The sequence below is a fragment of the Stenella coeruleoalba genome (genome assembly GCF_951394435.1).
Source record: "Stenella coeruleoalba genome assembly, chromosome: 5".
Lineage (NCBI taxonomy): Eukaryota > Metazoa > Chordata > Mammalia > Artiodactyla > Delphinidae > Stenella > Stenella coeruleoalba.
In genome coordinates, this window is record NC_137150.1 from 91,710,001 (window position 1) to 91,722,966 (window position 12,966).

General features: G+C 38.7%; 1 long non-coding RNA gene across 1 annotated transcript; it reads left to right on the forward strand.

Moving 5' to 3' along the window:
- Window positions 1-6,033: 6,033 nt before the first annotated feature.
- On the forward strand, window positions 6,034-12,561 carry LOC307186520. Its single transcript, XR_013828350.1, has 3 exons — window positions 6,034-6,482; window positions 11,056-11,225; window positions 12,147-12,561. It is a non-coding gene; the product is annotated as an uncharacterized lncRNA (long non-coding RNA).
- The last annotated feature ends 405 nt before the right edge of the window (window positions 12,562-12,966 follow it).

A 12,966-nucleotide genomic window follows, 5' to 3' on the forward strand; every position in this document is an offset into this window, starting at 1 on the left:
ATTATTGTATGTCCTTTAAATACATGAGTCAGAGTCAAAAACATTTGAAAGCCATAGTACTAGGGTGCTTGGCAAAAAAGTATTCTCTGGCAAAGATGTCCACTTACAGTCTTATCTAAAGGGAAAATTTATCCTTACTGATTTGAAAATCAGAGTTAGGATATTTTAAAGAGTTAAATGTCACTTTTATTCCCGTTTTTGCTTATCATTTTTGTGGAAGATAGTTTTGTTTTTTGCGGTACGCAGGCCTCTCACTGTTGTGGCCTCTCCCGTTGCGGAGCACAGGCTCCAGACGCGCAGGCTCAGCGGCCACGGCTCACAGGCCCAGCCGCTCCGCGGCATGTGGGATCCTCCCGGACCGGGGCACGAACCCGTGTCCCCTGCCTCGGCAGGCGGACTCTCAACCACTGCGCCACCAGGGAAGCCCTGTGGAAGATAGTTTTGGACAAGACACGTATATCCCAGCTGTGGCTATCTCAGTCTCAAAGACGGTGATATCCTTTCACATGTGAAATTCATCCCCCTAATGCTACTATCTCATCTATTTCTGAAGCTGCAGAATTGGCAATTTTTTTCTCTATTCAGTATTTGCTATTAAGCTATCTTCCAGCTCAGGCCTCTCTGTAGTCTTTCAATATAACCTCCCAATAAGAGGCATCTCTTTCTCAGTCTCAATCTCTGTCCCTCCCTCATCTCTCTCTCCCTCTCATTTATTGCATATGAATGCGTAAAGTACTACATAGCAGCTTATGTCATTCGATTGTTCCAAAAGACCCCTAAGGTAGAAGAGAATGTTGGAAAGAACTCCAGCTGATTCCACTGAATGCCTACCATATGCTAAGCACATATACAGATGCTATGGAGTATAATCCTCGAAACAGGTTTAGGAAGAAAGATACAATTGCCTGCCTATCATAAATTATCACACTGAAGCCCAGGGTAGCAAACTGGGCTGGAGAGATACTGTCCTCACCTCTTACACAGAGACCAGCTGAGATGCATAGAATGAAGGTCACTTGCACAAGTCACAAGAGAAAAGCAGTAAAAGAAGACCTGAATTCTAGTTTAGTGCTTGCTCCCTTCGCCTGGACTAGAGGGTTGTAGTACTTTTTTGAAGAAATGGCATGAGAGTCAGGCAAAGTGACTATATTATGAATATTTCCTTCTAATGCGGTGGCTTTACTGCATATTTGAAGTTTTAGCAGCTTAAGAATACAAGAGTGATATGTATTGTTTTCTTAATCCAACAACAACAATAATAATAGATTTTCCGGGATTTTTTGTTTTTGTTTTTTACTTTTGTTTTTTCATTTTGACCAACACAGAAGGCTGGATGATAGAGCTCTGGGCATTTAAGCTGCTTCTGTAACAACAAAAATTGATTTGTCCTATCATTAGCCCAGAAGTACTAAGTTTTGAGATTATGTATTATTCCATTCTTGACAGTCTTCAACCTCTAATCAACTTTGAAATGGATGAGACTGTCAGATTCTAAGATTTGAATCACATGCTGCTGTGGTGAGGCGAGTACAGAGCACATACAATAAATGATCTGCCTAAGGGATTCGCATTTATGTTTGCTTATGGATCTCTTGAAAGGCTTTCTACAGTAGAAAAGATTCTGCAACCTTAATCTAGAACACGATCTAAACATCTTTACATACAACCTTAACATTGTAACATTACTTTAAAGACTTGTTTAGGAAGAAGACCCTAACACCTGGTGCCTCTTCCTCATTTTAGGTGACCTGCCTGCTGCACTTGACATTGTTGACAACCTGTTCTTCAAATTCTGTCTTTTCCGGGTTTCTATTTTTCTGGTACATCTACTTGCCTTTTTGACACGTTCTTCTTAATTGGGTCTTCTTCCTTCTAACTCTGGATACATCAAAGACCTAGTCTTTGTTCCTCTCTTCATTTTACTTTATTTTCACACTCTCAGAAAATTAACTTCCTTCTGTAGCAGCTTTCTCACAATTTTTTCTCTAAATTACCCGTGGAAGGAACAGTGAATTAATGCAGATTCTTTCTGTCCTATGTTTTACCTTTAAAATGTTATATTGTTTTCTATTTCAAAACTTTTCATTGCAAGTGTGCATTACAATTTTTTTGGAATTACAGTTTTTTAAAACATTTTCCCTATATTTTGGAATATGCTCCCCAAAGCTATCTTATTATATCCTGTGGCTTATGTAATAACTCCCTGGCCTCTTGCCATGTAATCTTAGAACTAAAAAGCTTTGTCTTAAACTATCTTTATCTCCATTCCTGACCTGCAACCCAAATCCAGGCAAAACTCTGTCTAGTCAGGATTTTACTTAGCAATTCTGGCAAATACCTGACATGCAACATGTTTAAAGGCAAACATATCACCTTTCCTTCTAAACTCACTCGCTTCTCTCTGGAAATGGTATCATGTGACACGAGACTAAGATTCCAGTGTTATTTTCAATTCTTCCTTTAATTTGCATATACAGTGATTAAATCTTATTTATTATGTTCCACTTCTCTTCTGTAGTCCTTCATAGTCTAGCATCTTCTATAACACATGCAAGGATCTTTAACCTTTTGGGGAATCATGGACTGTTTTGATAATCAGAAGCCCCTGTATCCTTTCTCCAGAGGATCTGTATTATATATACATTTTTAAGTAGGTTCAAGCTCCCACCCCAATAAAATGGCTTAACAGCTAGCATCCTTTCCTCCGAGACTTCTGGCAAATTGCTGTCAGATTTACCTTCCTTAAATACTGTCTTTATCAAGTCATTAGCCAACTCAGAATCTTTTCTAGCACTCAACTACACCGACTATAAAATGGAAGAGTTGGATGATGTTTTAGTGTATATTAAGGGTTTATATGACTCAGCCACTTTGTACATATTATTAAGTGAAAACTCCTAATAAATTTATACAGTAATATTAGTATCTTCTTTTCATAAGGAGGAAAAAGGGACTCACATATTTAGGAGAGCAAGGATTCAAATCCAAGCCTCTCTTACTTCACAGCTTATGATTTTTCTCTTGCTCCCAGTTGTCTTCATCATGCCATTTTGTCTAAAATCCAAACATCTTCCTTTGCCTTGCATAAATGGTTTTTTCTCAAAACTTTTTCCAACTTTGTCTTCCATGACTCTCTTTTTATAGTCACTGCTCCAGATGGAGTTATCTTTTTATTCTCCCCCCAAACTTACCTCCTTACCTAAGAAAAAGAAAGAACAATTAATGGCCTTTGTTCTTCTTACCCAGCCCCTTGCCATCTTCCAAGGCTCACTTTAATTTGTGATTTCCTTCTCCATAAACTTCACCTGTTAATATCCGGTTGGTACTTTTAAATATACACTTTGTCATTCCCTCTTAGTATTTTTTCTACACACATTTGTACTGTTGCTAGCTTAGTGCTGTGTGTATCCTCCCACCCCATTAAACTATAAGCCGTTGGGGGAGCCATGCAAACAGCAGGGCTTCCCTATAATTGTAGAAGGAATGATTGTGCATGTGTGCATAAGTGACCCATTTTCCTGGCATACAACCCAGCCACAATTATTTAATCTTTATGTTCTCTAAGTTGATCCCTTTGTGTATTCTTTATGAAGTAGAATAAGAGTGTTGATTTTTCCTTTTAAATGTTATGAAAATATTTACTTTAACCACACTGGAAACATGTTTTGAACCCTAAAGGGAGTCCTTCATTTAAAATAGGGGAAAGGGAAATTTCACTCAACTCTGTGGTTCTCAAACAGACCATTAGACTTTCCTTCTGTCAGTAATTATGTTCCTCAGTCAAAATAAGAGACTGTTCTGCCTTGCCTTAAGAAACAATAGAAATAGAACCTGTTCACTCTTAAAAATCTAAATCACGCGTTTAGTGTTGACTGGTTAGGACATTGACTTGGACTGTTGAGAATAATACACGACATGCTCACAGGTTCACCGTCTGCATGATCCTAAATAGAATATTCCCATTAGCTGAGCTCTGTGTAGCTATAGGACAGGAAATATATCTAGTGCTCTTTTCAGAGAAGCAGGGGAAACATTTTCCCTAAAAACACAGAGTAAATCAAAGACAGGGCCTAATATGGAAAGATTATTTCTTTTCCTCTAGTTTAAATACAGTATAATGTTTCTATCCCTGTATGTAAAACAAAGGGGCACCCTAAAGAGATCTGAAAAATAAATGTTTATGTTCCTTTATTCATCCTGTTTTCGTACCTTCTTTTTCAGTAGGAGGAATAAATAGGCAGTTCACTTGTTCTTTTTTTTTTGAGGTACGTGGGCCTCTCACCGCTGTGGCCTCTCCCGTTGCGGAGCACAGGCTCCGGACACGCAGGCTTAGCGGCCACGGCTCACGGGCCCAGCCGCTCCGTGGCATGTGGGATCTTCCCAGACCGGGGCACGAACCCGTGTCCCCTGCATCGGCAGGCGGACTTTCAACCACTGTGCCACCAGGGAAGCCCCACCAGGTACTTTTAATTTTATTGTTGTTGTTGTTCATTTGTTTGTTTTGGTTTGTTTTACTCAATATTTCTTCTTAGTAATTTTGTATAGCATTTGCATTATTTCAAGAACTGCCCTTCTCCCACTCATGTGGTTTTGGTAGGTGTATTAATTCCCTAGGGCTGCCATAACAAAGTACCACAGACGGGCTAAAAAAAATTTTTTTTTCCTGTCACAGTTCAGGAGGCCAGAAATCAAGAATTAAGGGGTCACGGTGTTGGTTCATTCCTGGGGGCTCAGAGAAAGAACCTATTCCATGCCTTTCTCCTAAAGCCCAGTAGTTGCTGACAGTCCTTGGCTTGTGGATACATCACAGTCTCTGCCTCCATCATCACATGGTGTCCTCCCTGTGCGTCTTCACATTGTCTTTCCTTTACGCATGTCTGTCTCTTTGTCTCGTCTCTTCTTTTCTCATAAAGACACCGATCACATTGTATTAAGGGCCTACCCTACTTCAGAATGGCCTTATCTTAATTAATTACATCTGGAATGATCCTATTTCCAAATAAGGTCACATTCTGAGGCTCCAGGAAGACATGAATTCTTGGGAGCCACCATTCAATCCAGTATGGTGGGATGATCAACCACATTATTCAACCTTTTGATTACAGAATTAGCCAGTCAGACTCTTTGGGGATTTTATATATGAAAACTGGTAGAGAGGATTTCTCTCGTTCTTCTTGGATCACCACAGAGAGACGATGTAAGCCTGAAACCTTTTTCAACAGTGTTTTTAAGAGGCTAATATAAAGAGAAAAACAGAACTGAAAGATGTGAGGAAGGGAGAGTACGGGGATGGGGAGGGGAAAGAAAGATCTGGAATTCCAGATACTCAGAGCAGAAAAAATAAATCCTTTTATTTGTTTATCTATGAGGATGTTTCTGCTACTGAAAATTGTTGTTTATTTGTCTATTTTAATGGAGAGGATTTTCCATAGAGCCAAGCACACTCTATTATATGGCAATTTTGAATCTTAGAGAGAAGGCAAGTGAGAGAGGGAGAAATGTGTGTGAGTTGAAAAATATATTCAATGTACCTATTGTTTATATAATACAAACTTTATAAAGTTAAGATTGACAGTTTTAATCATGGTGGCTATTTCCAGTTTTTTATTCTTCAAACAGCCTAAATGTGTACCAATGATGGAATAATTAAATAAATTAATGTGATTTATATTCTGAATATTATGCTGCAATCAAAATTGTGAGGCAGGGCTTCCCTGGTGGCGCAGTGGTTGAGAGTCTGCCTGCCGATGCAGGGGACACGGGTTCGTGCCCTGGTCCGGGAAGATCCCACATGCCATGGAGCGGCTGGACCCGTGAGCCATGGCTGCTGAGCCTGCGCGCCCGGAGCCTGTGCTCCGCAACGGGAGAGGCCACAACAGTGAGAGGCCCGCGTACCGCAAAAAAAAAAAAAAAAAAGAAAAAATTGTGGGGCAGATCTCTATGTACTTATATGGAAAGGGCTCTATCATTATGTTAAAAAATAAGTCATGGAACAAGATGTATATTTTGCTCTCATTTATGAGAACTGTGCATGCATGCACTTGCACACCTACAAATGCACACTTGAAAATGTATACTGGAAAGATAGTTATAAAACTGTTAATACTTACAGCTGGGAAATGTGGGGATGGAGAATTGGGGGCAAAGATAAAAGAGGATTTCTAATTTTATCATTCTATGTATTTATTCTCTCTTCATATTTCTACATATATTCATTTAATACTTCCTTTATTAAAATCAAACAGGTCAATGACACAAAAGGAAATACTCTTCTTATATAGGTTGTGTTTTCCTTCACTTCCATATGCTCCTATAGTTGTAGAGACGTTGCCCTTTCAAAAGCATATATGGGTGTCACACGCATAAGTACCTTTAAGGAACAAGAAGGTATCAGCAGTGAATAAAGAGTGCTGAGCTGAGACTCTTTGAAGTGGACAGGACTCCTGAAGTGGACAGGAGAGCGTGTTCTCTATCTAAAGTGGGTAAGTGTTCCTTAGCTGCAGGCTGTTGCTGACATGGCGCCACTGTGACCGAGCATTGTGAATCTTTATACGTATTTCTTGATGCACATTTGCCAGTCTGTAGGATAAATTCCTAGAAGTTGTACTGCTGGGTCAAAATAAATGCACATTTTGGAATCTGATTGATAACAGCTAAACAGAAGTCAATCGTTATTACTGTTTTAACATTACTAAATGCTAAAGGCTTTCCTCTGATATCTGGGTAAAGTGTAGATCTGGTTAGATCTTGGTGAGGGCTCCCTAAATATGATGTGGCATTTTTATGTAATAAGACAATTGGCTTTGGTTATGTTCTCCCTAAGTGCAAATATAAACTGTTTAGTGTCAAAAAATAAAGAAGAATGGCACCCGCTGCTCCCTTCATGTCCCCCGCACACATCAAAGGGAGTAGAGCTGTCTGTGAAAAGTAGATCAGACATCTTTCACTTATGATGAAGACAACAGTAGAGAAGACAAAGCGGATCTTCATAGCAACAAATCAGATGCCTCGAGGAGAGCCAAGTGGAACAGAAACGGCCCTGTGCCAAAAATCTGAAGAGGCAGGAAGTGCCTTGGGATGTGCTCCAGCTGCAGCGGAAATGTGAGGAGCCTCAAATGGTTAAAAGCAAATAGTCTGCCAAGAAGAGACTTGTGTATTGCAGGATGTGTCGCTACAAAGAATTTCTCCAGCTCTTTGTTGTTAAGTTATTTAATACTGTGCATATCAATTTTCTTTTTACTGAATTTTACTGCATGAGATGGGGGAAAGGCTGTGGTAGACAGATATTGATTTCACCTGTTCTGCTGATGCTGCATCATCTCGTCTTGCCTGTAACATCCCCATGAAAACACCATTGAAGGGTCAATGAGCTGTAAAATGATTACTTTTATCCTCCAAAATAATATTTCACTAATGACTATAGTTAGAAATTCATACAGTATTTCAAGGGCATAGATTTATTATGAGACATGATCTTTGCACTTAGGCAAGGCCTATACTTTTATTAAAGACAAATTTCATCCAAAGGGCAAATATAAACAGAGATTAATGGATTCGTCAGTTTAAAATTTATACACTGAGGAAAGGGGCAAATAACATTACTCCCACTGAAGAGTCTATATTCGATAAAGTGAGTATCGGTATATTGTGACCTTAACTGAAAATGATCAGTGGTGAAATCTAGAATAGTCATAACAATAGCTTTTATTTGTGAAGTATCTGCAATTCAAAAAGCACTTTCACAAACCCTTACTTGCAATTTATGCCGATTAGCAACCTTGTGAGTTTTCCAAAATAGGTGTTAAATTTGATTCATCAATGTTACCTCAAGTCCCTTTGTAAAAAGGTCAGAGTATAAAATTCAATAAGCAATTCTGAGATTAGAAAACTGAGAGGTTAAGTATATTACCCAAGGTCATACGAGTTCGTAATAGAGCAAGGCTTAAACTTCTGCAGAGCTCAAGGGCAGAACTACTGACGTCCTACTTGCTTTTATCTTCTGTCTTCAGAGAGTGTGTTCTTTATTGTGAGCGTTTTCTCCTGCTCACTCTGTCAATAATGGGTATCATGAGTTTAGAGCCACTTTTTACAATAAGAAATGTTTCCTCATACAGAACTACTTACTATACTCAGTGTCATTTGCCATTAGCTGTGCTGTTTGGCTCCATTGAAGGAAAATTATTTTCAAGTTGAAAAGGTAAAATATATATGAAAAGGTACAATAGAGCCCAAATACAGGTGAAGAGAGAAAATAAAAGAATAGCTATTGGCTTTTAATGAGCTGATACCGGTTAAGGCCAGGGAAATTTGGTGTGGTGAAAAGAGCATAGGTTGTTTATCCAGCTTGGGTTTGAAATCTGGCTTTTCCATTTCTTGCTGTGTGAAATATGATCAAGATAGTTCTTAGCTACTTTGAGCCTCAGTATCTTCAATGATAAAGTGGGAGTGGTAATAGCTATGTCATGGGATATTTCTTAAGACCTAAAATAATGCATGTAAAGTGATTGTACTTCATGGGTATTTCATATATTATAGCTATATAACTAATATAGTATGATATCAACTTGCTGAATTGACTTAGATACCATGTGATTTGCAGAATACATTCTAATTAATAAATGATTTATCAGAACTTTGGGGGAAATAAGTGAGTATTAAGGCTTAGTATTCACTAAAATCAAATCTTAATGTATTAATCTCACTTCCTTTATAAAGGGTGATACTAGATCAGGGATCAGCCATGTAAAGCCTACAGGCCAAACCTGGCCTGCAGCCCGTTGTTGTATGCCCTGAGAACCAAGGTTTTTACATTTTTAAATGGTTGAAAGAAAATCGAAAAAGTATATTTCATACCCTGTGAAAATTATATGAAATTCAAATTTCAATGTCCATAAATAAAAGTTAATTAAAATAGGGTTACATTTATTTATTTGCATTATGTCTAAGGTAGCTTTCCCATCCGGTGATAGGGTTGACTAGTTGCAATAGAGATCACATGACCTGCAAAGCCTGAAATATTTACTATCAGGCTCTTCACAGAAAATGTCTAGACCCCTGCACCAGAATATTAGGTCAGAGAAATACCCCAGACACAGTATAACTGTACTTCAGAAAATGTTTAACAAAGCTACCTGAGAAAGGCAGCTAACACTTAATAAATAAACGTAAGTACTTTCCCTCTATATTCTGGACATATCCCTGGGAGGTAGCTGCCTGTTATGATTATATTTCCCATGTTCCTTTCTTCTTGGTGTGGCCATGTGACAAGTTTTTGCCAATGAAATGTGACTGAAAATAACATGTACCCTTTCCAGGAGAGAGTTTTTAGGAAGCAGCAGTTCTTTCTCTTATGCATTTTACCCAGCTGACCCTAGGGGATGGCAGAGCCACAAAATGTCAGGAGCCTGGGTCCCTTGATTGGATGTGGAATGGAGTCACCCGCCTACCAGAAATACCGGTTTTAGATTTTTTTGAGTAAGAAAAAAGAAGTTCTCTTGTATTATCACTGAAATTTGGGGAGTTTGTTTTATTAGTGTTTCTCTAACTCACTCTTAAGGTGTCCTTTTGAAAAAGATAAAGCAGTGTTGTATGAATAACATACTTAAATGGATTTAGAGATGAACAACTGGGCTCAAACAGGATTAATCAATTGAGGCCATCATGGGTGGAAGAGGCATAGTACCACAGAGGTCTTCTGTCCTTGATCTCATCCTAGTAATTAGTTTCATGAGACAAAACTAGCAATTTTAAATGTTTTAAGGCTGCCTTTAGAAGAGTTCTTTTGGATTTTTTTTTTTTTTTCTGAAAAGTTCCAGTGGATAGGGTGATTGGGACAAATAATAGTGAGACAGATTTTAGCTCAGCATAAAGAAGAATTAAAAATAAAATAGAGATAGCTGCCCAAACAGTTACCTTGCAATGTACTGTGCTCTCTACAAAGTGTTGAAGTAACTGATAAAGAGTCATCACTAAATCTGGCAAAGAAAATTCTGTAATAATACAGGAATTTAATTACTCTATAAGATTAATAATTACTCTAATTCCTCCTAACTTTCAATTCTTTAATTTCATCATTAAATGTTTTCTTGTTTTAATCATGCACTTACCATTTAGTTTCAAGAAATTTAAAGTCAAGGAGATGAAAATGCAATTCGGCCACTTCGGTTTTCCATAAATTGACTATATGCACAGGTTTTAAATATACAATTTAAGGACTCTTGATTGTTATTCATTTTGTCGTTCAGTAGATAAAGTACACTTAGGAATAGGAAGATAAGTAGGAAGATTGATGTATTTGTTAGGATGTATCCATCTGCAAGTAAGATAATATCAACTAACAGGGGCTTCAATAATATAAGTATTTAATCATTTCACATAAAGGAAGTTTATACCTATCTGAGACCATGTGAACTAAGAGATCAAAGTCACCATAATATGCATTAAGATATATTAGTAATTAGGTAATAAAACATATTAACATCATGTACCTTCTGATACACTGAGAAGGGCTCATCACTTCTTTGTTTTTCTGGCCCAAAATGTATAGTCTAATCATATGAAAACATCAGATAAACCCAAATTGTGGGACATTCTACAAGTTAACTAGTAGTCTTCCAAAGTGTGAAGGTTATAAAAAACAAGGCAAGACTGAGAAGTTGCCACAGACTGAAAGAAGCTAAGAGACATAACTAAATTCAGTGTGACAACTTGCAATGGATCCTGAAACAGAAAAAACGAACAATTGCAGAAAAACTGGAAAAACCCAGATAAAAGCTACAGTATAGTTAATAGTATTATACCAATATTAATTCTTAGTTTGGGTAACTTTATTATGGGTATTCAAGATGTTTACATGGGGGGAGCTGGGTGAAAGTTATATGGGAACTCTTTGCTATTTTTGTAACTTTTCTCTAAGTCTAAAATTATTTCAAAAGAAAAAATTGCTGGAGTTGGTAGTTCCAGATGCAGTGTGGTAACTCAAGAACATCATCGGGTACTTAAGATTTGTTTCTACTTTTCTATCTGTGATCTTCTGTGTTCCCTTCTTTTCTCTAGGCTTATCTGAATGCTAGATATTCTCCCCTGCACCTCAGGTCAACATAGTTCCTTCCTGTTCTGTTCCTGGGCAAGAGGCCTTCTATGGATGATACCAACTGGACTTCCCTGCCCTCTGGCTTCTGGTTGACTAATGCCAGCAGCTGATCTAAGTACAAGAAGACTGGGAGGTCAGAGTTTTTATTCCCCTGGGTCTTTCCATTTTAGGCTAAGGTTTGTAAGACCTGAGTTCCTCCACCTGTGTTCCTGATGACAGCTCCCGTAGGGCACCTCTCCCCTAAGGCTATAGTTACAACCTTCTACAACACTCCCTCCCCTTGCATCTTCAAGCCCACTAATGATAATGGCTACCCTCCCCTTCTCTTTCACATACATATATAGTGTGACCTCCACAATAGCCAGAGAGATCTTTGCAAATGTAACAGATCATGAACTCTCCCACTAAGAACTCTCCCAGTTCAGTCAGAGGAAAAACCCTGGTGTCCACAATGGCCTATACTGTCCTATGAGATCTTCCTTCCACTTCTTTCCTCTCCTAACTTCTCTCTTCCTTAGGCACTGTCAGCCACACTGGGTTCCCTGCTGCTGCTGAAACATACCAAGTGTGCTCTCCTCTCAGGGTCTTTGTTTTTCTTTCCTCTATCTGGAACTTTCTTCCACCAGATACCTTCCTGACATGTTTCCTCACTTCCTTCCTTCCTCACTTCCTTCCTAGTATCCTTCAGCTCAAATGCCAGCCTTCCTTAATCACCCTAAATAAAACAAAATAAAATTCCTTCCTTATCATACCATCAGCACTCCTTATTCCATTTTTTTCTTTATTCTTTTTCCATAGAACTTACTACTTAGGAATATATGTGTTTTTCTCTACATATACTGCATATGCCTATATACATGTGTGTATATACACACATACATCCTGTTTCTCTCATTAGAATATGTCCTCTTTAATGCCATAGATTTTATTCAGTATTATATCCCCAGTGCCTAGAATGGTGCCTGGTACATAGGAGGTATTCCATAAGTGTTTCTGAAATAAATGAATGTATGAATATGAATTGAATGTAAATCTGGACAAATGCTTTTTAAAGGTTATTTTCAGGCTTCCCTGGTGGTTCAGTGGTTAAGAATCCGCCTACCAATTCAGGGGACATGGGTTAGAGCCCTGCTCCCAGAAGATCCCACATGCCGCCGAGCAAGTGAGCTCGTGTGCCACAACTACTGAGCCTGCACTCTAGTCTGTGAGCCACAACTGCTGAGCCCGTGTGCCACAACTACTGAGGCCCGTGCACCCTGGAGCCCGTGCTCTGCAACAAAAGCCACCACAACGAGAGAGCTCTGGACTGCAACAAAGAGTAGCCACAACTAGAGAAAGCCCGCGCGCAGCAACGGAGACCCAACATGGCCAAAAGTAAGTAAATAAAATAACTAAATTTATTTTTAAAATAAATAAAAAATAAAGGTTATTTTCCTCCTGGGATTTGGGGAGGTGTCTTCATGTGAAGGAAGCAGAGAGAATTTGAACAAAATGACTTCACTGCCCACTGAAGAAGCTCTCCAGAAAAAGTAAAGGCACTGCTTACCGAGTATTTTCTCAGCATTCCTCTCACAGAGCCAACCTGAATGGAGACTTCCATAGGCAGTCAGAGACAGTTTTATGGATACAGTAAATAAATTTGTATTGCTAAGTAAGCCAAACTGTAAGCAGGAATGCTTCATGATGCTCTTCTAGATACACCAGGAGTGAAATTTCCCCATACTTCATGTCAACCACAGGACTTCACACTTGACTGAGGACCTATTAAAACAATTATCAGGTCATTAACAAGGGCCTTTACGACTAGTTTTGAAACCATATTAGTGAGAAAAATTTGCTTTGATGGGTGTATTAGCCCAGAGGGTGGCCTGGAT